General features: G+C 48.0%; 1 protein-coding gene across 1 annotated transcript in view; it reads left to right on the top strand.

Annotated features, from left to right (window-relative positions):
• The window catches only part of LPIN2 (lipin 2), a 324810-nt gene that overhangs the window by 17203 nt on the left and 282419 nt on the right, over positions 1-25188 (top strand).

The following is a 25188-nucleotide window of genomic DNA, read 5'->3' as shown; positions in this document are numbered from 1 at the left end:
GCTGGAGTTGGTGAAGATAAGAAAGGCAGTGGAGGGTAGATGAGGGCTGAGACGGTGAATGCAGAACAAGGAAATGGGGGACTAAGGAGTGGGTGAAAGAAAAGGGGGAGGGGTATGAGACTGGGAAAGGAGAAAGACAGAAGGCAAGCAAATAGAAAAATCTAGTAGGTAGATGAAAGAGGAGGGGAAAAATCATATGGGTGGATATAGAGGCAAGTGAGAAAAAAACCCCATAAAGATCTGTACCAGATGGATGTAGAGAAGAAAAAGTAAGGACAAGAGGAAAAAGAAGAAATGGAAAGACCAAGCTTGAAAAAAAAAAAATTTAGAAGACCAACACAGAAAGTGGAGCAGACTGAGACCAACCCAATTAGAACAGTGTTCAGATAAGAAAGGTAGAAAAGAAGAAAAAAATTATTTACTAGTTTTTCAAGGATTGGTATGTTTGCTTTGGTAAATATATATATTTTGTATTTTTTCTATTTAGCAGAATACAGGAGAAAACACATTTGCCTTTCTTTTACCAGTATTTGCACTTCTTATAGAATCTGGCTTTCTCAAGGAGTCTCCATTTCAGTTTTTGCATGTTTTTTTTTGTGGTCCCCTTTTCTGTATTATGTGAAAGTCTGTCCATGCTTTGCATGTATGACTGAGGTGAAAGCTTCTGCTAGCATGTAGTATCTTGCGTTGGCAGGGCTTAATTTCTGGGGGAACGGCCTGGAACGCAGTTCCACCACTTTTTCAGATTCCAGAGTAAGCAGGGTTGTTCTGCTGAAGTACCTCCCTTCCAAGAAGCCTGCATGGAGCAGCAGAAAATAGTCACTTTACTCCCTAATTGAGTCCCTCTTTTTCTGTTGCTGCTGCCCTTCCTCCTCTCCCAGCTCCACAGTTCTACTTCCTTTTTGGTCTATAAATTAATCCCTGTAAGTAGGAATATGTACCAGCTTGTTCTAATTTTTTTTTTATTTTATTTATATTTTGCTCACACCTTTTTCAGTAGTAGCTGAAGGTGAGTTACATTCAGGTGCTCTAACCACTCGGCCACTCCTCCACTCCCAGTTGTATCTATTTTGGTGTTGTAGGGCCCCAGTGTAATATTTTTAGCACTATCTCTTTATAGGTGGGTTAGAGCTGTTATGGTGTGCTAAGTTTCCTATATAGGTTTTGAATTCCTTTTTTTGTGGGGAGGGGTGTCACAATTTGAATATTTTTGCATGTTGACTTGCAGAAGGAATAGTTCATTGCTAGGTAATATGGAGTTTGTGATACAGAACTGGAGCTTCAGGGTTTATATTGAGATTCTGTAGAGAATCCAGATTCCGAGCAAAAAATAAAAAATAAAAAAAGTAGGGATGGACCAATAGAATTTCAACTCAAGGGTAAAATGAATTCTCCGAGGACAAGCAGGTCATGTCATCCATGTCGCCTGGTGTGGCATGCTTTCACAGCATATACAGTTTTAAGAGCATGCGCCAATGTGTACCCACTGCGCATGTGCGAGTGCCTTCCTGTCTGCCACGAGAGCACAGGACCAGCAGTCTCTTCATCCACCGTGAAGAGAAGAACGCACTGTTCGCGACTCCTTACAGCATCTGGTGTGTTCCTGCTTTTGAACTCTCTTTTTGTGTCTTCCATGTAGGTATTTTTTGCTTAATTTTTATTTTTCTTTTGTTGGGGCATTTTTACCTCCCTCCTATATAGTTTTGGTGCATTTTTCCCCACTTTTAAGTTTGTTTTTTTTTTTCTTATTTTTCTGTGCTCACGAGGCCCTCTTAAGCCTGAGCTTCGGTCAGGTTTTTTTCCCCTCCTTTTATTCTTGGTGATGCCCTTTTTTCTGATCACCATCAATTTGTTTTATTTATTTGCTGCATTTATATCCCACATTTTTCCCACCTTTTTGCATGCTCAATGTGACTTACAATATAATACAACAATCACATTGATGGAATAAAGAAATCAATATAGATAACAGATAAGGTGCATAAGAATGTCATGGCAATCATATTAACGGAGTAATAATTTCAGCATTATTGCAGTTAAGGTGCATAAGAAAATTATGTATAATGAGAAGTGGATAAATAGATAAAATATAACATAATTATATCTGAACAAGATATAATATTCAGTAATTAAAGTGTAAATTAGAATAAACAAACTTGAAAAAGTTCCATTATAATTGTATCTGGTGAAGTTTGATTTGGCAGTGGCTGTTTTTCCTTCTGTCTCATCGAAGGTACCCAGCGGCTTCAAGCGCTGTGCTCGGTGCAATCTGACCATCTCTGGAACTGACACCCATTTCTGGTGTTTCCAGTGTTTGGGGCCAGAACATACCCCTTCCAGCTGTTACCTTTGCCTCTGTATGCAGAAAAGAACACGGTTGTTCAGAGCGGCTCAGAGAGAGAATTTTTGGAGCCCAGTCCAAGTCATCGTCATCTGCATCAGTCTGCGCGTGCATTGGTCCCCAAGGCTGCTAGACCCACGTCCGACACTGAGAGTGAGCATGCACTCTATATCCACCTGCTTAGATACTGCTGTGCAGGACCCCCAGGACTGGTCAGCCTCTGACCTGACAATGAGGAGGCGTGGGGATTTGATATCCTTATCAGCACCGAGGAGTGTCAATGCTAGTATCAGGCGAAGGCCAAGAAACACTTCATTGATCCTGCTCTACACATAATGCTGGGAACACTGAGGGTAAATAGTGGAGTACTGCAGGGGTCTGTACTGGGACCGGTGCTATTTAACATATTTATAAATGATCTGGAAAACAGAATGATGAGTGAGGTGATTCAATTTGCAGATGAGACAATACTATCAAAGTTGTCAAAACACATGTGGATTGTGAAAAACTGCAGGAAGACCTTTGGAAACTGGAAGACTGGGCATCCAAAGGTCAGATGAAATTTAATGTGGACAAATGCAAAGTGATGCACATTGGGAAGAATAATCCGAATCATAGTTACCTGATAGGTTCCATCTTAGGAGTCGGCACTCAAGAAAAAGATCTATGTGTCATTATAGACAATACACTGAAATCTTCTGTCTGTGCGGCGGCAGCCAAAAAAGCAAAGAGGATGCTAGGAATTATTAGGCAGGGGATGCAAAATCAGACCAAGAATATTATCATGCCTCTGTATCACTCCATGGTGTGACCTCACCTTGAGAATTGTATTCAATCTTGGTTGCCATATATCAAACGCATTATATATATTGGAATTAGAAAAGGTTCAAAAGAGAGATCAAAATGAAGGGAATGGAACTCTCATATGAGGAAAGGCTAGAGGTTAGGTCTCTTCAGCTTAGAAAAGAGACGTCTGAAGGAAGATATGATTGAGGTCTATAAAATTTTTAGTGGTGTAGAATGGGTAGAAGTGAATCAATTTTTCACTCTTTCAAAAAGTACAAAGACCAGGGGGACACTCAATGAAATTACATGGAAATACTTTTCAAACAAATAGGAGGAAATAGTTTTTCACTCAAAGAATAGTTAAGCGCTGGAACTTGCAGCTGGAGGATCTGGTAACAACAGTATCTTGGTTTAAAAAAAAGATTTGGACAAGTTCCTGGAGGAAAAGTCCATAGTCGGTTATTGAGATGAACCTGGGGGAAGCCACTGCTTGCCCTGGGATTGATAACATGGAATGTTACTAATTGTGTTTCTGCCAAGGACTTGTGACCTGGATTGCCACTGTTGGAAGCAGGATAATGGGCTAGATAGACCATTGGTCTGACCCAGTATGGCTGTTTTTAGGTTCTAGTTCCCCTCACTTCATTTGTGGAACTTTTTATTTCCAAAACTCTATTTATATTGGCAGTACACATATTCATTTTTTTCAGCATCTTTACAAAGGAGTTTAGTATAGAGTCAAGCTTAGTGCTATTGACTGTATGTTTCTGAGAGAAGTTTTACATCTCTGTTTTCTTTTCTGACGCTAGTACACTATTTTGAATAAAGAGGAGGACTCATTAATCATCAGTCTTCAAAAAAACTCCACATCTATTCTTATTCTTTTATAGTCATGAAACAAAATGCCTGACCACCTTGACCAATACCTATGGGGTGAGACTCAAATTTTTAAGTGAAAAATAAATGATCAAACGTTACTTATCTTGGATGACAGTTGTCTGATATTTTCTTACAGTAATAATCCAATCTCCCAACAGGGGAACCCTGTTTTCGCCAACAACAGGCTGCTTCAGGGGAAGTTTCATTTATGAACACATCCAAGATATTTTCTTTACCATGTCTGTCTCTGAACGGCGCTTATACAAAATGGTGATCCGCTTCTTCAGAACGTAGCTCTGATTATATATTCTGCGTGTGACGTCCAATGACGCACCATCCTATCAATTATGCAGATTATCAAAGAAAGGCTTTCCATTCGATGGAGACATTCAGTCCATTCGGAATCACTGATTGTAATGTAAAAATCCATCTTTGTTCTTTTTGTCTCAATATTCGTCTTATGGTGATCACAAAAAAGGGCATCACCAAGAAAAAAAGGAGGGGAAAAAAACCTGACCGAAGCTCAAGCTTAAGAGGGCCTCATGAGTACAGAAAAATAAGAAAAAAAAACTTAAAAGTGGGGAAAAATGCACCAAAACTATATGGGAGGGAGGTAAAAATGCCCCAACAAAAGAACAATAAAAATTAAACAAAAAAATACCTACATGGAAGACACAAAAAGAGAGTTCAAAAGCAGCAACACACCAGATGCTGTAAGGAGTCGCGAACAGTGCGTTCTTCTCTTCACGGTGGATGAAGAGACTGCTGGTCCTGTGCTCTCGTGGCAGACAGGAAGACACTTGCACATGCGCAGTGGGTACATTGGCGCATGCTCTTAAAACTGTATATGCTGTGAAAGCATGCCGCACCAGGCGACATGGATGACACCCACATGTGAGTATGACATGGCCTGCTTGTCCTCGGAGAATTCATTTTACCCTTGAGTTGGAATTCTATTGGTCCTTCCCTACTTTTTTTTTTTTTTGCTCGGAATCTGGATTCTCTACAGAATTGGCCAGAATCTCAATAATAAACCCTGAAGCTCCAGTTCTGTATCACAAACTCCATATTCCCCGGTAATGAACTATTCCTTTTGCTAGTCAACATGCAAAAATATTCAAGTTGTGACCCGCCCTCCCCACCCAGAGACTCAGTTTGCTAGTTCAAGTCCCACTTCAGCTTGCCATCAGTAATGCACAATGGTACAAACAGCCATATTCTTCTACACCATCTAGCTCTGGTTTTCAGCCACACTAGTTAGCTCCAGTGTGGAGCCCTGCCAGCCAATTCTAGTGCACAGCTACACCAGCCAATTCTTCACCCTCTCATCAAGAAGATAGCTCTGGCTTAGGCATTGGACAGCTGATGTGGCTTCTAAGCCACACTTAGCAAGCTATCTGTTAGAGGTAAACTTTTGTTTGGAGAAGATCTAGGGAAGTTGGTTAAGACCTAGGGGACTCCATGCCCCAGAGTGTCAGAGGACAAGCCTAAAGATGTTTTAAAATCCTCTAGGTCTGATCTTTAATTCTATGAGGCCAAGTGCTACAGACCAGGCAAATCTAAATTTTAGGGTTCCCACTTCCACAAAGAAAAGCCTTTGTTCATGCTGACAGAAAGAACTGGGTTCAAACTCCAGGTCTACCAGTGCCAATGATGGCAGTCTTCCTTCACAAGGATGGATTGCAGGTTTATCCAAGCCTTAACGATTGGCTGGTTTGCGACTTCCTATCAAGAGTCTGCAAGTTTCAGCCAAGATAGCTACTCTTCTTCAGTCTTTAGGATTGGTACAAGAGTCAGTTGTTTCCAACAAAAGTCTTGTCGTATCTGGGAGTGATATTCAACATAGGCTTAGGGAAGGTATGTCTTCCTGTTGCTCATCAGCAAAAGATTCACATCCAAGTCAGTATCTACTTTCCTTTCCATGCCCAGGGGTCTGGGAATACGTTCAAGTTCTGGGCACAATGGCCTCTATCTTGGATGTTCTTCCCTGGGCCAGATTCAGCAACAGACCACTTCAATGGTCCTTTCTCTCTTGGACCCTCCAAGCCAAACTCAGACTCAACTGATGGATTCAGCGCAGCCTTCCTCTGACAATTCAGAAGTGCTCTCTGTAGGCGGCTATCTGCAGCTCGTATGCTGCTAGGGTGTGCCTTTGCAGGGTGCAACAGATTTTGGATTCCTTCCAGGAGTCTGATGGTCAGCCTCCTACTGAATTGCTGGATGTGGAGACGGGGCTGACATATTTGGCGTATTCCTTGTATTACTTGATTTGTGTGTCAGTAAAGCAGATATCTTTGCCAGTCACAGCCCATCGTTTGCTGTGGTTGTGCCACTGAGCAGCAGATGCTGGTTAAGCTCCCTTTAAGGGCAAGCTGTTGTTTGGTGAATAGTTAGAGAAAGATCTGGGTGACTCAAACACTCAGCACCGTCAGTGTTCTTTCCGGTCAGGATCACCCTCATTTTAAAGATACACGGTGCTATCATCTGGGACAGCCTACATTTAATCATGCGCTCGTGTCACAAGAATCCGAGGGAACGGTATAATATAGGGGGTGAACTGCTTCTGTGTACAAAGGAAGAGCGGGACTTGGGGGTGATTGTGTCTGATGAGCTTTACGTTTCCAAACAGGTGGAAAAAGCGACGGTCATAGCCAGAAGGATGCTTGAGTGCGTAAGGAGAGGGATGACCAGCAGGACAGCAGGAACAAAGAGGTGATAATACTTTTGTATAAGTCTCTGGTGAGGCCCCATTTAGAGTACTGTGTGCAATCTGGAGACCGCACCTACAGAAAGATATAAACAGGATGGAGTCAGTACAGAGGGTGGCTACAAAATTGGTAAGTGGTCTTAGACATAAAACATATAGAGACAGGCTCAGGAACCTCAACATTGTATATGCTGGAAGAGAAGAGGGAGAGAGGAGATATGATAGAGATGTTTAAATATCTCAGGGGCATTAATGTACAGGAAGTGAACCTTTTTCAAATGAAGGAAAACTCTGGAATGAGGGGGCATACAATGAAGTTAAGAGGAAATAGGCTTACGAGGAATCTAAGAAAGTATTCACTTACGGAGAGGGTGGTGGAAGCGTAGAATTGCCTCCCGGTAGAGGTAGTGGAGACGAGGACTGTCGGAATTAAGAAAGCTTGGGACAAGCATATGGGATACCTTAGGAAAAGGAAGAGTTGGTGGCTATGGAGAATGGACAGATGGGATGAGTCATTTGGCCTTTATCTGCCGTTATGTTTCTTTCTCCGAGGACAAGCAGGCTGCTTGTTCTCACTGATGGGTGATGTCCATGGCAGCCCCTCCAATCGGAAACTTCACTAGCAAAGGCCGTCTTCCTGCCCGAACCGGCTCGTGTTCGTCAGTCTTCTTTTGTCCGCGCTTGGGACGGTCGTGTTTTACCGCCGTTTCGCGCCCCTCAAGTTGACCCTCGCGTGTCTTCGCGATTTCGCTGGGGGAAAAAAAAAAAAAAAGACCTTAGTCTTTGTCCCTTCCCATGTGTCCAGTTTGTTTCCCCGACGTAAGTTTCCTTTCGCTTTCGGGGTAGGCCTTTTTTGTGGCCTCGGTACGGGTTTTTTCTCTCTCCCATATTTTTGGTGCCCTTCGTCACCATCGCGATTTTTGATTTCGCCGGCGTGATTTTTCCGCCCATGTCATCGGAGTCTCCCAGCGGCTTCAAGAAGTGCACCCAGTGCGCCCAGGTAATCTCGCTCACTGATAGACACGCGTTGTGTCTTCAGTGTCTGGTGGCTGGGCACCGCCCGCAGGCCTGCAGTCTTTGTGCTCTTTTACAGAAGAGGACTCAGGTAGTGAGATTGGCTCAGTGGAACGTGTTGTTCTCGGGCTCTTCGTCGACAACAGCACCGGAGGCATCGAGCGCATCGACATCGACAGCATCAAAGTCTTCGACCTCGGCATCGACGGCATCGAGGTTTCGACCCTCTGCATCGTCGGTACCGAGACATCGGAAGGCTGCGTTGGCGTCGGTGGTACCGGGACCTCCGCTGTTGCTGATGTCGTCGGACGGTGGTGCTTCGACTGGAGTGCAGGTGAGGGCTGTCCATTCCCCTGCTGGTGGCGGTGAGCCTTCGGGTGGGTCTCCTCCTACCCTGAGGGCTCCTGCGGTACAGCCCCCCTGAGACCGACCTTCTTCGGCCTCGGCCCTGAGGAAGAGACGGTTGGATTCTACGTCCTCCTCGTCAGTACCGGGAAGCTCCGGTGACATGCTTTGTTTGAAGAAATCAAAGAAGCATCGACACCGGTCACCTTCCCGCATCGGTACCGAGAGCTCTGGGTCGCCGAGGGAGTCGGCACCCAGTAGGCATCGGCACCGGGAGGACCGCTCACCCTCTGTTCAGGAGGTGTCGCGCTCCACCTTGGACAGCCCGGAACAGCCTCCACGCCCGGAACAGACTCTGACCTCGACGCCTGCATCGGCTTCCATGTCTTTCTCCACAGCCGCTCTGCACGAGAGTCTCCGGGCCGTTCTCACGGAGATCCTGGGAGAGCTGTTGCGCCCTTCTCCTCCGGTACCGGGGGTGCTTGCGCCACCGGTACCGTCGGGTGAGGCCTCCGACATCGGTACCGACTGCGGCCGCCTCCCAGGAAGACTCCCCGACGACGTCGGCGGAGGGAGCTTTGCCGGTGCTGGCGAGGGAGTCTACCTCTCGACACTCCCGCCGTGTATCCACGGAGTCAAGTCGGGCACGGCTTCAGACACAGGTTCATGAACTTGTGTCTGATACCGATGGTGAGGCCTCGGGGGAGGAGGAGGAGGACATCAGATGGCCTTCCTTCTGACCCCACTCCCTCCCCAGAAAGGCAGCTTTCTCCTCCCGAGAGTCTGTCTTTTCCGGCCTTTGTCTGGGAGATGTCTACGGCCATCCCCTTCCCGGTGGTCGTGGTGGATGAGCCCAGGGCTGAAATGTTTGAGCTCTTGGACTATCCTTCTCCACCTAAGGAAGCGTCCACAGTACCCATGCATCATGTCCTAAAAAAGACATTGCTGGCAAACTGGACCAAGCCTCTAACTAATCCCCACATTCCCAAGAAGATCGAGTCCCAGTACCGGATCCATGGGGACCCAGAGCTGATGCGCACTCAGTTGCCTCACGACTCTGGTGTGGTGGATCTGGCCCTAAAGAAGGCTAAGAGTTCTAGGGAGCATGCTTCGGCGCCCCCGGGCAAGGACTCTAGAACCTTAGACTCCTTTGGGAGGAAGGCCTACCATTCTTCTATGCTCGTGGCCAAGATTCAGTCCTACCAGCTCTACACGAGCATCCATATGCGGAACAATGTGCGGCAGTTGGCGGGCTTGGTGGACAAGCCAAGCCGTTTCAGGAGGTGGTCAGGCAGCTGAAGGCGTGCAGAAAATTCCTGGCCAGAGGGGTATATGATACCTTTGATGTTGCGTCCAGGGCCGCTGCTCAAGGTGTGGTGATGCGCAGACTCTCATGGCTGCGTGCCTCCGACCTGGAGAATAGGATCCAGCAGCGGATTGCGGACTCGCCTTGCCGTGCGGACAATATTTTTGGAGAGAAAGTCGAACAGGTGGTAGAGCAGCTCCACCAGCGGGATACCGCTTTCGACAAGTTCTCCCGCCGGCAGCCTTCAGCATCTACCTCCTCAGGTAGACGTTTTTATGGGGGAAGGAAGGCTGTTCCCTACTCTTCTGGTAAGCGTAGGTACAATCCTCCTTCTCGACAGCCTGCGGCCCAGGCTAAGCCCCAGCGCACTCGCTCTCATCAGCAGCGTGCACCTCAGCAAGGCCCCATGGCTCCCCAGCAAAAGCAGGGGCGAGCTTTTGACTGGCTCCAGCAGAGCATAGCCGACATCAACGTATCCGTGCCGGGCGATCTGCCGGTCGGGGGGAGGTTGAAAGCTTTTCACCAAAGGTGGCCTCTTGTAACCTCCGACCGTTGGGTTCTTCAAATAGTCCGGCAAGGATACACCCTCAATTTGGCCTTGAAACCTCCAAATTGCCCACTGGGAGCTCAGTCCTACAGCTTCCAGCACAAGCAGGTACTTGCAGAGGAACTCTCCGCCCTTCTCAGCGTCAATGCGGTCGAGCCCGTGCCATCCGGGCAAGAAGGGCTGGGATTCTATTCCAGGTACTTCCTTGTGGAAAGGAAAACAGGGGGGATGCGTCCCATCTTAGACCTAAGGGCCCTGAACAAATATCTGGTCAAGGAAAAGTTCAGGATGCTTTCCCTGGGCACCCTTCTTCCCATGATTCAGGAAAACGATTGGCTATGCTCTCTGCACTTGAAAGACGCCTACACGCACATCCCGATACTGCCAGCTCACAGGCAGTATCTGCGATTTCAGCTGGGCACACGTCACTTCCAGTACTGTGTGCTACCCTTTGGGCTCGCCTCTGCGCCCAGAGTGTTCACGAAGTGCCTGGCTGTAGTAGCAGCGGCGCTTCGCAGGCTGGGAGTGCACGTGTTCCCCTATCTCGACGATTGGCTGGTGAAGAACACATCCGAGGCAGGAGCTCTACAGTCCATGCAGATGACTATTCGCCTCCTGGAGCTACTGGGGTTTGTGATAAATTATCCAAAGTCCCACCTTCTCCCAGTGCAAAGACTCGAATTCATAGGAGATCTGCTGGATTTTCGGACGGCTCGTGCTTATCTCCCAGAGACGAGAGCCAACAACTTGTTGTCCCTCGTCTCTCGGGTGCGAGCGTCCCAGCAGATCACAGCTCGGCAGATGTTGAGATTGCTGGGCCACATGGCCTGCACAGTTCATGTGACTCCCATGGCCCGCCTTCACATACGATCTGCTCAATGGACCCTAGCTTCCCAGTGGTTTCAAGCTGCTGGGGATCTGGAAGACGTGATCCACCTGTCCACGAGTTTTCTCAAATCCCTGTATTGGTGGACGATTTGGTCCAATTTGACTCTGGGATGCCCTTTCCAAATTCATCAGCCACAAAAAGTGCTGACTACGGATGCGTCTCTCCTGGGGTGGGGAGCTCATGTCGATGGGCTTCACACCCAGGGAAGCTGGTCCGTCCAGGAACGCGATCTGCAGATCAATCTCCTGGAGTTACGAGCGGTCTGGAACCCTCTGAAGGCTTTCAGAGATCGGCTGTCCCACCAAATTATCCAAATTCAGACAGACAACCAGGTTGCCATGTATTACATCAACAAGCAGGGGGGCACCGGATCTCGCCCCCTGTGTCAGGAAGCTGTCAGCATGTGGCTCTGGGCTCGTCGTTACGGCATGTGGCTCCAAGCCACATATCTGGCAGGCGTAAACAACAGTCTGGCCGACAGGTTGAGCAGGATTATGCAACCTCATGAGTGGTCGCTCAATTCCGGAGTAGTGCGCCAGATCTTCCAAGTGTGGGGCACCCCCTTGGTAGATCTCTTCGCATCTCGAGCCAACCACAAGGTCCCTCAGTTCTGTTCCAGCCTTCAGGCCCACAGTCGACTGGCATCGGATGCCTTCCTCCTGGATTGGGGGGAAGGTCTCCTGTATGCTTATCCTCCCATACCTCTGGTGGGGAAGACTTTGTTGAAACTCAAGCAAGACCGGGGCACCATGATTCTGATTGCTCCCTTTTGGCCGCGTCAGATCTGGTTCCCTCTTCTTCTGGAGTTGTCCTCCGAAGAACCCTGGAGATTGGAGTGTTTTCCGACCCTCATCACACAGGATGAAGGGGCGCTTCTGCATCCCAACCTCCAGTCTCTGGCTCTCACGGCCTGGATGTTGAGAGCGTAGACTTTGCCTCTTTGGGGTCTGTCAGAGGGTGTCTCTCGTGTTTTGCTTGCTTCCAGGAAAGATTCCACTAAGAGGAGTTACATCTTTTTATGGAGGAGGTTTGCCGTCTGGTGTGACAGCAAGGCCTTAGATCCTCGCTCCTGTCCTACACAGACCCTGCTTGAATACCTTCTGCACTTGTCTGAGTCTGGTCTCAAGACCAACTCTGTAAGGGTTCACCTTAGTGCAATCAGTGCATACTATTACCGTGTGGAAGGTAAGCCGATCTCAGGACAGCCTTTAGTTGTTCGCTTCATGAGAGGTTTGCTTTTGTCTAAGCCCCCCGTCAAACCTCCAACAGTGTCATGGGATCTCAATGTCGTTCTCACCCAGCTGATGAAACCTCCTTTTGAGCCACTGAACTCCTGCCATCTGAAGTACTTGACCTGGAAGGTCATTTTCTTGGTGGCAGTTACTTCAGCTCGTAGAGTCAGTGAGCTTCAGGCCCTGGTAGCCCAGGCCCCTTACACCAAGTTTCATCATAATAGAGTAGTCCTCCGCACTCACCCTAAGTTCTTGCCGAAGGTAGTGTCGGAGTTCCATCTGAACCAGTCAATTGTCTTGCCAACATTTTTTCCCCGTCCTCATTCCTGCCCTGCTGAACGTCAGCTGCACACATTGGACTGCAAAAGAGCATTGGCCTTCTATCTGGAGTGCCCACACAGCCCAACAGACAGTCCGCCCAATTGTTTGTTTCTTTTGATCCCAATAGGAGGGGAGTGGCTGTAGGGAAACGCACCATATCCAATTGGCTAGCAGATTGCATTTCCTTCACTTACGCCCAGGCGGGGCTGGCTCTTGAGGGTCATGTCATGGCTCACAATGTCAGAGCCATGGCTGCGTCAGTGGCCCACTTGAAGTCAGCCACTATTGAAGAGATCTGCAAAGCTGCGACGTGGTCATCTGTCCACACATTCACATCTCATTACTGCCTGCAACAGGATACCCGACGCGACAGTCGGTTCGGGCAGTCAGTGCTTCAGAATCTGTTCGGGGTTTAGAATCCAACTCCACCCCCCTAGGCCCATGTTTTATTCTGTTCCAGGCTACACTCTGTTAGTTGGATAAGTTTTTAGGTCAATCTCAGTTATAATTGACCATGTTTGTTGTTTTGAGTGAGCCTGGGGGATAGGGATACCCCATCAGTGAGAGCAAGCAGCCTGCTTGTCCTCGGAGAAAGCGAATGCTACATACCTGTAGAAGGTATTCTCCGAGGACAGCAGGCTGATTGTTCTCACAAACCCGCCCGCCTCCCCTTTGGAGTTGTGTCTTCCCTTGTCTTTGTTTTGCTACATACGGGACTGACGAACACGAGCCGGTTTGGGGCACGGGAGGACTAGCAAAGGCCTTTGCTAGTGAAGTTTCCGATTGGAGGGGCTGCCGTGGACGTCACCCATCAGTGAGAACAATCAGCCTGCTGTCCTCGGAGAATACCTTCTACAGGTATGTAGCATTCGCTATCCAGGAACTGCGTAAGCAGGATTTTGTAACTCCAGGCTTTGTTCTGTCGAGATCCTCGGATTTCGCCTGAAGGGGTGACTGCACGCAGGCCCATCTTTTCTTCCTAAGGTGATTTCTGCCTTTCATCTTGATTAACCTTTGCTCTTGCTTTCTGACTTTCACCATGTACTCCTGCACTATTTGGAAGTGACCAACGAATTCTGTCGTTCAGATCGTGCTTTGCTTGAAATCTCAAAAAGGTATGCAGCTTCCAAAACCACGATTGCTTGCTGGGTCAAGGAGGCTATTGCGTCACTGTAATTACTAGCAGGTAAACAACTTCCGGTCAGATTCCAGGTGCGTTCTACCCAAACTGTTGCAACTTCCTGGTTGGAAGCTTCTCTGTCTCTCTGGAGGAATATGTAGTGCAGTGACATGGTCTTCCTTGCATACCTTTTCCAGACACTACTATTTGGATGTCTCTGCTCAGTCGTTTGCATCTTTTGGAGTATCTGTGCAATCCGCAGGAGCTTCAAGTTTCCACCCTACTTAAGGACTGCTTTGCTAAATCCACAAGTCTCTAGATTCATCTGCTGCTGACGCTAAGGAACAAAAAATTATTTTACCTGATGATGATGATTTTCTTTCCTTTAGTTGCAGCAGATGAGTCCAGAAGCCCACCCTGTTTTCTGGCAGTTCCTATCGGTTAGTTCTCTCTGTTGGATTGTGTTCTTGCATTTTACATTTTAGATGGACTGTTGTAATCGATTTAAAGGTTGCAGTTCTTGGTTTATCACTTTTTTCTGTAGGGAAGGAGAAATGTTATAATTCTGTTTCCTTCTGCTTTTGTTATGAGAAGCACATTGACCAAGTAGCATTCTGTCCTATATGACAATTTAGTGCTCTGCATCTCCACCTGCTGGTAGATGGTCACAACCCACAAGTCTGAATTCAACTGCTGCAACTAAAGGAAAAAAAAATTGTCATGTAAGGACATAATTTTTCGGTGTCATTGCAGACAATACACTGAAATGTTTTGCCCAATGTGCGATGGCAACCAAAAAAACAAACAGGATGCCAGGAAAGGGATGGTTAAATAAGACCGAGAATAGTATAATCCTCTGTATGGCTCTCATATCTCAAAAAAGATATATAGCATAATTAGAAAAGGTTCAAAGAGCAGTGATGAAATAATAAAGGGGTTGGAACTTCTCTCATATGAAGAAATGCAAAATATGTTAGGGCTCTTCAGCTTGAAAAGGAGAGGGGAGATATGATTGAGGTCTACAAAATCCTGAGTGGTTTAGAACGGGTAAAAGTGAATTAATTTTTCACTCTTTCAAAAAGTGCAAAGACCAGGGGACACTCAATGAAATTACATGGAAATACCTTTAAAACAAATAGGAGGAAATTATTTCATTCAGAAAATAGGTTGAGCTCTAGAACTTGTTGCCAGAGGAGCGTATCTGGGTTTTTAAAAAGTTTGGACAAGTTCCTGGAGCAAAAGTCCAGGTCTTCTATTGAGACAGACATGGGGAAGCACTGTTTGCCCTGGGTTTGGTAGCATGGAATGTCGCTACTATTTGGGATTCTGCTAAGTACTTGTGACCTGGATTTGGCCACTGTTGGACCATTGGTCTGACCCAATATGGGGAGACATCCAATAGAAGAAAGTTTCTGAGGCTATGGATATAAACAAGAATTGTTCAAATTCAAAACTGAGACTAGCCCCTAGGATCATTCCAATACAAGCTACTGAGCTTCTACACTCGAAACTACAGGGGGTTCCAATCTTCCTGCATCTATAAACAAGTTTCTGGGTCAAAGAAAATATATTTCTTTGCAGAATAGGATTATACAGCATTTACATGGGAGATATTATAAAAATGTGGCAGCAAGTGGAAGAACGTGTGTTGCCTCATTTGTGAAAACTTCTTCCTGCTCTGCTGTGTGACCTTTGATAAATCAGGAAATATCCAAATCTGACCTAAAAAAAAAAAAAACTAACTAACAAAAAATGCTTCTGTCTATGGCAAAAATAATCTTGTGGCACATAAAGGTTACAAGAAGAGTTGCATGGGTTCAGTCTCAGTATCGGGTTTTTTTCCAAATATGCTGTCAGGTCAAGGCTGTCCTTAGTTATATCTTGCACTTATAGAACCTTGGCAGCTCCATGATCAACATTTTAAATTCAGAGGCTTAGCTTTAGGTAAAACATAATAAAGTTTGGTAATAGGAGGTATGGCCTCTTTTGAAATTAACAACACTTCCTCACAGTAATTCATCAAAAAGCTGATTAGCTGTAAAATAGGGATGTTTGGGAAAATTGAGACAGTTGTAAATTAAAAAACCTCAAGAAGTTTTCTAGGTTCTCAATCCTTCTATTCTTAATAGCTTATCTCCCCACCCCCAATATTCAGTTGGTGGCAGTGAGGAGTTTTTTAAACTCTTACCGTCGCCAGCTGAATTAGCTGCCAATATTTAGTTCGGGCCATGTCCGGGCAACGGGATTGAATATTGGGGCTAAGTGGGGCAACCAGGCTGCCAGAGTTTATGCAGACCTGTCCAATATTCAGCCAGGCCTGCATAAGAAAGTTATGCGGGCGCCGGCTGAATACAGGTTGGAATAAGAAAAATATGACACCCCCCCTGCCCGGTCAGGATAGGACCCCTTCCCTGGGGCCTACCTGATATTCCTGGTGGTCTAAGTAGGGTATCAAGGAGCAAATGCCCTTTGCTCCTGCCCTCTAGTGGCAGCTTCCTGAAATGACTGCTTCATGACGGCTATTTTGAACAAGCTTCCACTAGGGCCAGGAGCAAGGGGGTTTGCTTCTGCACCCAACACATTGCTGAAACCACCAGGGAGGTCAAGTAGGTCTGAGGGGTGGGGTCACACGTCAGGGAGGGAAGGGGCCGGGCCCTGCATAAGATAAGCAGGTGAAATTAGGACAGCTTAACTTATGCGGGACTTGGTTGAATAGTACTGGTACCCGCATAAGCCTCAACTCCTCCCCTGGCCTGCCCCTGATGGCACATCCTTTTTTGGGGGGCTGGTCAGAGGTGATATTTAACGGAATTCCCCGATTTAGTGTGCTGAATATTTGTGGTTGGGTGGTGAAAAGCGATTTAAGTGGACAAAAGAGGCTTTTGTCTGCTTAAATTGCTTTGAATATCAACCCTTTTATCTTTAATTAGAACAGACTCAACTTCCTGTGAGCCTGAGGACTCCACTTTAACGTTTTGAACTTGAGCATGTTTTCATTGCAGACATATTACTGTCACCACCTCCTTAGTAAGGGAAGTTACTGCAAGATGCAATTTATTTATTGCATTTGTATCCCACATTTTCCCACCTATTTGCAGGCTCAATGTGGCTTACAGAAACTTGTTATGGCATTGCCATTCCAGGAGACAGATACAGTTGGTGTTACAAGATTATGGATGAGGAAAAAAGAGCTGGACAAAGTTGTAGAAGGATGACTATCAGAATAGGGTGACGTGGTGTAGTGTTATAGTAAGCTATGGAAGATATCTGCTTAGGTCTTACCAGTGGTACCAGTGTCTTTTTTTAACTGTTTCCAGTAAAGCTTCATGCTCCAAAACTGATGGTAAGCCTGTTAAAATTAGCAGTACAGTCAAATAATCCGTTGACTATATCCATGTCCTTCCTGCTCCATTGTCCCAGAGATCTCACTAACTTGGGAGCTCTACTCCACTTTGACCTGCGACAAGGAGTGTTAGCTCATTTCCAGGTTGTCACCATCGTAGGGGGGAGAGGGGCTTGACGCTGATCTGGACTCTAGGTGGCATCAGTGTCTCCCATAGCTGCTGCTTCTAACAGCTCAGCAGGAGAAGTCAGCGTTTGACTTGAGAAAGCTTTGGGGATGGCAACTTGGGGAAATGGGGATACCACCTGAGACTCGGAGGGAAAGTCTTTTTGGGTTTTCCCTTTACGTTTTTTCCTCATTCTTCATAGGGAAAAACAGAAAAGCTTTCTCCTGTTGCTCTTCTCATTTTTTTTTATAAATGTATTTTTTAATAAATGGATTCTCCAAGGACGGGCTGCTTGTTCTCACATGTGGGTTGACATCTGCGTCGGCCTGGGAATCGGCGTTTTACACGAGCAAAATATATAAAAAAAAGTTTTGCCAGAGTCTTCTGGTGTGCGTCTCCTCAGTTTCTTTTATTCCACGACGAGATGTGCCAGGTTTCCTCCTGTGTTCCTTGTTTAGGCCCGGGAAAAAAGAGTCTTTGCTTTTCGCGAGTTTTTTACGTCTCTTTTCCTTGTTTAAAAAAAAAAAGTTCCTTCACCAATAAGTTTTATTTCCTTTTTGACGCGGCCGGCCTTTAGGCCGCACGGTCGGGTTTCTCCCCTTTTTGTGCCCTTTTCTTTTTTGGCACAATCGCGTCATTTGACTTTTAAGCCATTTTTCCTTCCATGTCATTGAAAACACCCAGCGGCTTCAAACATTGTACTCTGTGCAACCGGACCATTTCAGGTACCAATACTCATTCGTGGTGTATCCAGTGCCTTGGGCCCAGACCACAGCCTAGCTGCTTGTAGTCTGTCATCGTATGAAGAAACGGACTCAAGTGTCTTGAAGCCCAGCGAGAAAAACTTTTAAGTCGTGCTGGGAGTAGTGAGGCGTCAAGTGGGTCTCCACCTGTTTGAGGCCTCCTGTTATTCAGGCTCCCCGGGACTGACCGTCGGACCCGGCCCACGAGGAGACGTGAGGATTCCACGTCATCCTCATCGGTACCGAGGAGTCTTGATGGGCATCGAGCGAAGGCGAAGAAGCACTGTCATCGATCTTCTTCAGCACACGATGCCGGGAGCTCCGGGGCGTCGAGGGACTCGGCACCCGAAAAGCGTCGGTGCCGAGATGACCGCTCCCCCTCTATACAGGAGGTGCTGATGCATTGGTTGTCCTGTCAGCCCGTTACCTGCTCCCGCGCCTCAGCAGATTCTACCGCCAGTTGTTCCACAGATCCCGCAGCCTTCTCTGATGGCGGCTCTCAGCGAGCGCATCCGGGCCCTGCTTCCAGAGCTTCTGGAAGGACTGCTGCGCCAGTCTGCTTCAATGTTGGGGGTGCTTGCGCCTTCCGTACCGTCTGCTGCAGCAGCGTCTGGCCCTTCTCCTGCGGTGAGGTCCCCGTCCTCGGTGCTGCTTGCGGCATCAGTGTCGGCTGCCACCCAGGTCGACTCCCTTTCGACGTCGGTGAAGGAAGCTTCGCTGCAGTCCAGGTGTACGTCGGCCTCTCGACATCGCTATTGAGGACGTCGATCCTCTGCGTCGAGGCAGGCTAAGTCTCTGAGTGCCCTGAGAGAGGCCTTATCTGATACTGAAGAGGAGCGTTTGTGGGAGTCAGAGGAAGATCCGGGGTACTTTTCTTCTAACGAGTCCTATGGGATTCTCTCTGAACCCTCCCCTCCACCAGAAAGGAGACTTTCTTCCCTGGAGAGTCTGTCCTATACGTCTTTTGTCCGGGAAATGACTACGGCTATTCCTTTCCCTATGGAGGTTGAGGATGAGCCCAGGGCTGAGATGCTCAAGGTCCTAGACTATCCTTCTTCACCTAGAGAGGCTATGACAACTCCTCTACATAAGGTACTGAAGGAAGTTGTTATGTGGAACTGATTATTCCCTCTGTCTGGCCCCGTGATCCTGAAGAAAACTGAATCCCAGCATCGGATCCACGGTGAACCTGGATTGATGAGGTCTCAATTACCCCACAATTCCATGGTGGTGGACTCCGACCTCAGAAGAGCCAAGAGTACTAGAGGCTATGCCTCGGTGCCCTCGGGCAGAGAAGCTAGGACCTTGGACTCTTTTGGGAGGAAGATGTATCAGGCTGCTATGCTCACTGCCCAGAACTCAGTCATACCAGCTCTTCACGAGCGTCCACTTGCGGAACTCAGTGAGGCAGCTGTCCTGCTTGGTTGATGCTCTCCCTCTGGAGCAGGCCGAGCCTTTTTGTCATGTGATCAGGCAGCAGAAGGCGTGTCATAAATTCCTGGCCAGGGGTACTTTCGACACTTTTACTACTACTACTACTACTATAAATCACTTCTATAGCGCTACCAGTCGTACGCAGCGCTTTACAATTAAACATGAAGAAGACAGTCCCTGCTCAAAAGAACGCTGCCCAGGGTATAGTGATGCACATACTCTCATGGCTGCATGTCTCTGATCTGGACAAATGACGGATGTTCCTTGCCGGGGGGATAACCTTTTTGGTGAGAAAGTAGTGGATCTTATTGACCAGACAAGAAGCACAATGATGCTATGGATTCTCTCCTCCCACCAGGCGTCTTCTGCTATAACCTCCTCAACTAGGAGGTTTTTTGGAGGGAAGAGGAGTGCTCCCTATTCCTATGCCAGGCGTAGGTACACTCTGTCTTCTCAGCAGCCTGCCCAGGCTCAGCCCCCAGCACGCTCGTTCTCGTCAACAGTGTGTGCCTAAGGCCCCTGCTGCTCCTCAGCAAAAGCAAGGGACGGGCATTTGACTGGCTTCCGGTTCAGCATAGCCTCAGTAAACGTGTCCATACCGGACGACTTACCAGTTGGGGGGAGGTTAATGTTTTTTCACCAAAGGTGGCCTCTCATAACCTCTGACCGGTGGGTCTCTTCAAATAGTCCGGTTAGGATACACCCTCAATCTGGAATCCAAACCTCCAAATTGTCCACCGGGAGCTCATTCTTATAGCTCCCAGCACAAGCAGGTACTTGCAGAGGAACTCTCTGCCCTTCTAAAGGCCCAAGTGGTCGAACCCAGTCCACCAGGGGAAGAAGGGCTGGGATTCTATTCCAGGTACTTCCTTGTGCTAAAGAAAGCAGGGGGGTTGTGTCCCATCCTAGGGCCCTGAACAAATTCCTAGTCCGAGAAAAGTTCAGAATGGTTTTCCCTGGGCACCCTTCTTCCCATGATTCAGAAAAACGATTGGCTATGCTCTCTGGACTTAAAGGATGCTTATATTCGCATCTCGATACTTCAGCTCACAGGAGGTATCTTTGATTTTGACTGGGAGCACAGCACTTTCAGTACTGTATACTGCCCTTTGGCCTGGTGTCTGAGCCCAGAGTGTTTACAGAGTGTCTGGCCTGTAGTCGCAGCGTCGCTACGCAGACTGGGAGTGCATGTGTTCCTTATCTCGATGATTGCTAGTGAAGAGCACCTCGAAGGATGGTGCTCTGGAGTCCATGCGAATGACTATTTATGTGCTAGAGCTACTGGGGTTCGTAATAACTTACACCAAGTCCCATCTCACTCCTGTCCAAAACTGGAATTCATTGGAGCACTGCTGGAAACGAAGACAGCTCGGGCTTATCTTCCCGAGGCGAGGGGGAGACAACCCTCTGTCCCTGGTGTCCATAGTTTGAGTGTCTCATCAGATCATAGCTTGGCAGATGTGAGACTTTTGGGCCACATGGCCTCCACAGTTCAGTACTCCCATGGCATGTCTACATATGAGATCAGCTCAATGGACCCTAGCTTCCTAGTGTTTCAAGCTGCAGGGGGATCTGGAGGATGTGATCCAACTGTCCACCGATTTTCGAAATTCTCTTCGTGATGAACACTGCGGTCCAATTTGACCATGGGACGACCATCCATATTCCTCAGCCACAAAACGTGCTTACTGATGTATCCCTCCTAGGGTGGGGAGCTCATGTAGATGGGCTTCACACTCAAGGAGCCTGGTCCTTGCAGGAAACGGTCTTCAGATCAACCTCCTGGAATATTGCGATCAATTTGGAATGCTCTAAAGGCTTTCAGAGATTGGCTGTCCAACTGAACCATCTTGATTCAAACAGGCAATCAGTTGCCCATGTCTGGAAGCTGTTCAGATGTGGCTTGGCACGCGTCACAGCATGTTTCTCCAAGCTACTTATCTGGAGGCGTAAACAACAGTCTAGCTGACAGACTGAGCAGGTAATGCAACCTCACGAGTGGTCACTGAACATGGGTGTAACCGCAGATCTTCAGAGCATGGGGCACCCCCTCAGTAGATCTTTTGCCACTCAGATCAATCACAAGGTCCCTCAGTTCTGTTCCCATGGCTCAGACCCTAGCGTCAAGATGCCTTTCTCCTACATTGGGGAACAGGCCTTCTGTATGCGTATCCTCCCATACCCCTAGTAGGGAAGACTTTGGCTGCAAACTCAAGCAAGACTGCGGAACCATGATCCTGATTTCTCCCTTCTGGCCAAGCAGATTTGGTCCCTCTTCTTCTGGAGTTGTCCTCTGAGGAACCGTGGAGATTGGAGTGTTTTCCAACCCTCATAACCCAGATGAGGGTCCCTTCTGCATCCAATCTCCAGTCTGGCTCTCACAGCCTGGATGTTGAGAGCTTAGAATTCGCCTCCTTGGGTCTTTCTGAGGGTGTCTCCCGTGTCTTGCTTGCTTTCAGGAAAGATTCCACGAGAGGTGTTACTCTTAAAATGGAGGAGGTTTGCCGTCTGGTGTGACAGCAAGGCCCTAGATCTTCTTTCTGCTTGAATACCTTCTACACTTGTCAGAGTCTGGTTTCAAGAGCAACTCCGTAAGGGTTTACCTCAGTGCAATTAGTGCTTATCGGTTTGTAGAGGTTAAGCCTATCTCTGGACAGCCTTTAGTTGTTCGCTTCATGAGAGGTTTGCTTTTGTCAAGCCCCTAACAATCCTCCACTAGTGTCATGGGATTGCAATGTCGTTCTCACCCAGCTGATGAAAACTCCTTTGAGCCACTGAATTCCTTCTATCTGAAGTACTTGACCTGGAAGGTCATTTTCTTGGTGGCTGTTACTTCAGCTCAGAGGGTCAGTGAGCTTCAGGCCCTAGTAGTGACACATCTTATACTAAGTTCATCACAACAGAGTAGTCCTCTGCACGCACCCTAAGTTCTGGCTGAAGGTAGTGTCAGAGTGAACCAGTCAATTGGCTTGCTATCATTTTTTCCCCGACCTCATACCCACACTGGTGAAAGCAGTTTGCACACCTTGGACTGCAAGAGAGCATTGGCCTTTTACGTGGAGTGGATGAAGCCCTTCAGACAGTCCGCCCAGTTGTTTTTTTGATCCCAACAGGAGGGGAGTTGCCATCGGAAAACGCACAGTCTCAAATTGGCTAGCAGATCTGCATTTTCTTCGCTTATGCCCAAGCTAGGCTGACTCTGGAGGGTCGTATCACGGCTCATAATATTAGAGCCATGGCTGCATCGGTGGCTCACTTAAAGTCGCCTCCATTGAAGAGATTTGCAAGGCTGCAACATGGTCATCAGTTCACACATTCATATCCTACTACTGCCTTCAGCAGGATACCTGACACAACTGTCGGTTTGGGCATCAGTGCTGCAGATCTGTTTGGGGTTTAGAATCCAACTCCACCCCCCCAGTCCAGGCCCATTTTATTCTGTTCCAGGCTGCACTCTCGCTAGCTGTATATAGTTGCAGATCAATTTTCATTATCCTCGCTATTACGAGGCCAATTGACCAAAGTTTATGTTTTTAGTGAACCTGGACGCTAGGGATACCCCACATGCGAGAACAGTAGCTGCTTGTCCTCGGAGAAAGTGAAGATACCTGTAGCAGGTTTTCTCCTAGGACAGCATGCTGATTGTTCTCACAAACCCTCCCACCTCCCTTTGGAGTTATCTGTTATTTCATTTACTTTTTGATTTAACTGAGGAGACGTGCTCACGCGGCAGGCGAGAGGTCAGTCTGCACATGCGTGTGCGCACTGCACATGCACCAGAAGACTTGGCAAAACTTTTTTAAATATTTTGCTCTTGCAATACGCCGATTCGTGGGCTGACACGGACGTCGACCCACATGTGAGAACAATTAGCCTGCTGTCGGAGAATACCTGCTACAGGTAAGTATCTTCGCTATATATGTGGTCTGGGCTTCTAGGATGGTATTTTGAATATTCATGCCTGGTGTAGTTTTTTTGTTTGTTTTGTTTTTACTTTTGCAGCTCCTCCAAAGTTTTTTTTTTTTTTTTTTTAATTTTTTTAAATTTTTTACCGTTCTCATTTTATCATAGTCTCCTTTTTGAAAGTTTAAATGCTAACGTGTTGGATTTCCTGTGTGTACTTCAGAGATAATCTGATCATGTTGTGATCACTGTTATCAAATGGCCCCCAGTACCATTACCTCCTACACCCGACCATGCGCTGCCTCTAAGGACTAGGTCTAGAATTGTTCACCCTCTTATTGGTTCCTGAACCAGCTGCTCCATAAAGCTTAGGCAGTAGGGAGTCGGCATCTTTGGGACATAAACTTACAAGTAGTTTTTGATCATTTAGAAGAAAACTATGCTGTATGCCTTACCTACCACACCTGGCATTATCCGATATAATTAAAGCACCCTCCAACGTTCTGAAGCTGACTCTGTGGCAGTGAAAGTGGAAGGTGTTCCTGCTGCCTCTAACGCTGTATCCATCTCCTGAATGTCTGTCACTTACTTCCGGGTTCGTCACAAAACAGCACTGGCCAACCACAGGATAGCAGCATGAGGCACAACCTCAACATCTATAGCGTTCCTTCGAGTTCGCTCCCTCAGAGTTCTGTCCTCGCGGAAAGAGGAAGTGACGTCAGCAGGCAGGATTTGGAGGGAACGAAGTCGAAGGGAAGGCTACAGACTGGCATGGCTTTCAACGACGCGGCCGCTTCGACGGAGGTAAACAGGGGAACGAGGAGAATTTGATGGGGGCGGAGGGGGGGCAGGGGAGCGAGGAGAATCTTGGGTGGCTGGAGGGGGAGCAGGGGAGAGAGGACAATCGCTGGGTGCCTGGAGGGGGGGCAGGGGAGAGAGGAGAATCGCAGGGTGGCGGGAGGGGGGGGGGGCAGGGGAGAAAGGACAATCGCTGGGTGGCTGGAGGGGGCAGGGGGAGAGACGACAATCGCTAGGTGGCTGGTGGGGGGGCAGGGGAGAGAGGACAATCGCTGGGTGCCTGGAGGGGGGGCAGGGGAGAGTGGAGAATCGCAGGGTGGCTGGAGGGGGGCAGGGAGATAGGTCAATCGCTGGGTGGCTGGAGGGGGGGGCAGGGGAGAGAGGAGAATCGCTAGGTGGCTGGGGGGGCAGGGGAGAGAAGAGCATCGGTGGGTGGCTGGAGGGGGGGCAAGGGAAAAGGAGAATCACTGGAGGGAGGGCAGGGGCAAGAACAGCATCGGTGGGTGGTTGAAGGGGGGCAGGGGACAGAGGAGAATCGCTGGGTGGCTGGAGGGGGGCAGGGGACAGAGGAGAATCGCTGGGTGGCTGGAGGGGGGGCAGGGGACAGAGGAGAATCGCTGGGTGGCTGGAAGGGGGCAGGTGAGAGAGGAGAATCGCTGGATGGCTGGAAGGAGGGGCAGGTGAGAGAGGAGAATCGCTGGATGGCTGGAAGGGGGGCAGGGGAGAGAGGAGAATCGCTGAGTTGCTGAAGGGGGGCAGGGGAGAGAGGAGAATTGCTGGGTGGCTGGAAGGGAAACAGGGGATAGAGGAGAATCACTGGGTGGCTGGGGGGGGGGCAGGGGACAGAGGAGACACTCGCACCGCGGTCTCACCTCTCTCTCTGTGTCAACCCCACACTTGCACATTCACTCTCTCTCACTCTCACACACACTCCGAGAAAAACCTTGCTAGCGCCCGTTTCATTTGTGTCAGAAACGGGCCTGTTTACTAGTATGACTAATATTTCCACCTGACATTGGGCTAGCAGTGAAGTTTTAACACAGATAGATAAGGAAGCAGGAGGCATTGCATTTCCAGTTTAAGTGGTATAAGCAAAAGCCTGTGTGCATAAAGCAGTTTTCTGGTAGGAGTTAAATTGATTCAATTCAATTCTTGCATACCGCTGATATCCCTTTGCCAGGGTTTAGTGCGGTTTACATTCTAGGTGAGACAAAAGCAGACAGTGTTAGAGTGAGTATGAGAAATATTAGATGCAGGGGAGGCAGGAGTAAGTGAACTAGAGTAAATACTGCCATGCAGCCTAGCCAGAAACAA

This window comes from Microcaecilia unicolor, chromosome 1 (genome assembly GCF_901765095.1).
Source record: "Microcaecilia unicolor chromosome 1, aMicUni1.1, whole genome shotgun sequence".
Taxonomy (NCBI): domain Eukaryota; kingdom Metazoa; phylum Chordata; class Amphibia; order Gymnophiona; family Siphonopidae; genus Microcaecilia; species Microcaecilia unicolor.
The sequence above is the reverse complement of the archived record's forward strand: the minus strand, read 5'-3'. Positions and strand labels throughout refer to the sequence as shown.